This window comes from Carcharhinus amblyrhynchos, chromosome 10 (genome assembly GCF_965287045.1).
Source record: "Carcharhinus amblyrhynchos chromosome 10, sCarAmb.v2.hapA, whole genome shotgun sequence".
NCBI lineage: Eukaryota > Metazoa > Chordata > Chondrichthyes > Carcharhiniformes > Carcharhinidae > Carcharhinus > Carcharhinus amblyrhynchos.
In genome coordinates this window covers 54,778,524-54,782,506 of record NC_137333.1, presented here as the reverse complement: position 1 = coordinate 54,782,506, position 3,983 = coordinate 54,778,524, and positions in this window count along the sequence as shown.

Genomic DNA, 3,983 nt, shown 5'->3' with positions numbered 1-3,983 from the left:
TTCCAAAACGACTCTTGTCCTAAGCTTTTATTCTCATTTCACTTTCCTCCACTTGGAAATGTGATACCCCAGTGGCAGGAGCTACACACTCTAAGTGTCACCCTATTCCGTTCATTGCTTATCAAACAATCTCACCAAAGCTAATCCTGTAGTTTGCAGAATGCAACATGTTTCACTTATTATCTTTTCATACATGTTTGAAGCTACATCCTAAAAGTTTAAAGTTTATTTGTTAGTGTCACAAGTAAGCTTACATTCACACTGTAATGAAGTTACTGTGAAAATCCCCTAGTCGCCACACTCCGGCACCTGTTAGGGTACACTGAGGAAGAATTTAACCTGGCCAATGCACCAGGCCAGCACATCTTTCAGACTGTGGGAGAAAACCAGAGCACCTGGAGGAAAACCCCTCAGACAGAGGGAAAACGCATAGACTCTGACAGGCAGTGTGACTCAAGCAGGGAATTGAACCCAGGTCTATGGTGCTGTGAGGCAGCAGTACTAACCACCATGCCACCACCGTGCCACTCCATCCTTGAATACATTGATGAATTATCTGTCATTACTTCAGAGATCTCCATAGCCTTTTGTAGGATCTAACTCCGTATACTGTAAGCAAGTTGGAATGATGTGGCCTTTCGCTAAAGGTAAGATTATAACTGTCTAGTTTTTCTTCAAATCATTCTAATTCTACTCAAATTAAGTAGCTCTTCTCAGCATTGCTTTCTGTTTCAGTGATTCACCATTGCTTTACTCTCTCTCTCTCTCTCTTTCTCTCTCTCTCTCTCCTAAATTCATTCCTGATATTAATGATCATGTCCATAGGAATTAGAATTGCGTTTACTGGTGTCACATTCAGACTGGCCAATTATAGACAGCTCATTCAAAGAAGGCTTCTAATAATAATGAGTCAGAGTATAGAAAAGAGATAGAGAATGTAGTGAATTGGTGCGACGACAATAACTTTTCCCTCAATGTCAACAAAATGAGAAAGATATTCATTGACTTCAGGAAGCGCAGTGGAGAGCATGCCGCTGTCTACATTAATGGGGATGATGTGGAAATGGTCGAGAGCTTCAAGTTTCGAGGTGTCCAGATCACCAACAACCTGTCCTTGTCCCTCCATGCCAACATTATAATTAAGAAAGCCCACCAACGCCTCTACTTTCTCCGGAGGCTCAGAAAATTTGGCATGTCCGCTTGTACTGTCACCAACTTTTACAGGTGCACCATAGAAAGCATTCTTTCTGGTTGTATCACAGCTTGATATGGCTCCTGCTCTACCCAAGACTGCTAGAAACTACAAAAGGTTGTGAATGTAGCCCAATCGATCATGCAAACCAGCCTTCCATCCACTGACTTTGTCTACACTTCCCGTTGCTCGCCAAGCAGCTAGCATAACTAAGGACCCCACACACCCCGGACATTCTCTCTTCCACCTTCCACCATTGGTAAAAAGATACAGCAGTCTGAGGACACGTACCTACCGACTCAAGAACAGCTTCTCCCCTGCTGCCATCAGATCTTTGAATGGACTTACCTCATATTAAGCTGATCATTGTCTGCACCCTAGCTGTGACTAACACCACGTTCTGCACTCTCTCCTTTCCTTCTCTTTGTATGGTATGCTTTGACTATATGGCACGCAAGAATCAATACTTTTCATTGTATACTACATGTGACAATAATAAATCAAATCAAATCAAATACCCTTCCATCATGTCAGCTCACCACTATATATCCGATGATAGCAAGGACTGTCTCCCCATGATGACACATACTTGTGCTGCATGCAAATGACCATTAGGAATCTTGACACACATTCTGCCACACAGAACAATTGTGTGGAATATCATGTGTCATGTCGTGCCAACATGGCATTCATTGTATGCGTGCTGCCCATATGTACAGAGATGTGCACATGAGTCATTGATTCATCACTCTCTGGCTTATTATAGTGGAACAAATGCAGATGGCACAGCAACCTGGTACAGAATAAAGGCATCATGACTGCTACCAGGATATCCAACACTGACCTGCCCAATATGCCCACTGCCTACTGTTGTACACAAACTGCATGTTGAGGAAGTAAAGCTCCTTTCAGAGTTGTCATGTGACATTCGCAAAGCATCATATGTGCAGTCATATGATGCCTTTATTCCCTGCACCATGGGAAAAGTTGGAATCCAGGTGACCACAGGTGATCACGCCATCGGCTTCTCTCTGGTCAGAGGCAATGGGAATACAGAGCCTCAGTGGCACCCCCTTAAACAGATGGTAATGTGTGAGATGTTGCAAATATCCCTGGCTCCAGCCTGGAAGGAGTCTGCAACTTTAAATAACTCAGAAAACCACCAGGCACTTTGCACAATTGCAGCAGCAGTCACTGGAAATCAATCAGCTACTAACCTGAAAGTAGTTATTGATCCCTTTAAACCGAGTTGGTGGAGGTTCTATCCCGCGAGTGTGTGAGGCCAAAAAAAACATTAACTGATGCACTGGGCTACAAGTGGCAGCACTGGTGTCCAATCAATGTTACATATTCATTGGTGTCACATGTAAAAGTTCATGACCCTGGTCACCTATGCAGTCACTTGCGATGGTGTCCTTGCCCTGTTCTAAGTTGCAGTTTTTGCTGCAAAAGGTTGCAAACTTAGGTGATCCAAAGTTAAACAGAGATATCTGACACTCTGTTCCTAACTGAGCGTCCGTAGGAGAATCGCTTCCTGAACAACTCTATTGGTCAAACGGCCTTTTTCTGCACTGTAGGGATCCTATGATTCTATGACTGTAGCCTGAGGAACCAGGTACAGCAGGGACTGTGGCCTGAGGAACCAGGTACAGCAGGGACTGTGGCCTGAGGAACCAGGTACAGCAGGGACTGTGGCCTGAGGAACCAGGTACAGCAGGGACTGTGGCCTGAGGAACCAGGTACAGCAGGGACTGTGGCCTGAGGAACCAGGTACAGCAGGGACTGTGGCCTGAGGAACCAGGTACAGCAGGGACTGTGGCCTGAGGAACCAGGTACAGCAGGGACTGTGGCCTGAGGAACCAGGTACAGCAGGGACGGTGGCCTGAGGAACCAGGTACAGCAGGGACTGTGGCCTGAGGAACCAGGTACAGCAGGGACTGTGGCCTGAGGAACCAGGTACAGCAGGGACTGTGGCCTGAGGAACCAGGTACAACAGGGACTGTGGCCTGAGGAACCAGGTACAGCAGGGACTGTGACCTGAGGAATCAGGTACAGCAGGGACTTAGTGTGAGGAACCAGGTATAGCAGGGACTGTGGCCTGAGGAACCAGGTACAGCAGGGACTGTGACCTGAGGAATCAGGTACAGCAGGGACTTAGTGTGAGGAACCAGGTATAGCAGGGACTGTGGCCTGAGGAACCAGGTATAGCAGGGACTGTGGCCTGAGGAACCAGGTACAGCAGGGACTGTGGCCTCAGGAACCAGGTACAGCAGGGACTGTGGCCTGAGGAACCAGGTACAGCAGGGACTGTGGCCTGAGGAACCAGGTACAGCAGGGACTGTGGCCTGAGGAACCAGGTACAGCAGGGACTGTGGCCTGAGGAACCAGGTACAGCAGGGACTGTGGCCTGAGGAACCAGGTACAGCAGGGACTGTGGCCTGAGGAACCAGGTATAGCAGGGACTTAGTGTGAGGAACCAGGTACAGCCGGGACTGTGGCCTGAGGAACCAGGTACAGCAGGGACTGTGGCCTGAGGAACCAGGTATAGCAGGGACTGTGGCCTGAGGAACCAGGTACAGCAGGGACTGTGGCCTCAGGAACCAGGTACAGCAGGGACTGTGGCCTGAGGAACCAGGTACAGCAGGGACTGTGGCCTGAGGAGCCAGGTACAGCAGGGACTGTGAGCTGAGGAACCGGGTACAGCAGGGACTGTGGCCTGAGGAACCAGGTATAGCGGGGACTGTGGCCTGAGGAACCAGGTACAGCAGGGACTGTGGCCTGAGGAACCAGG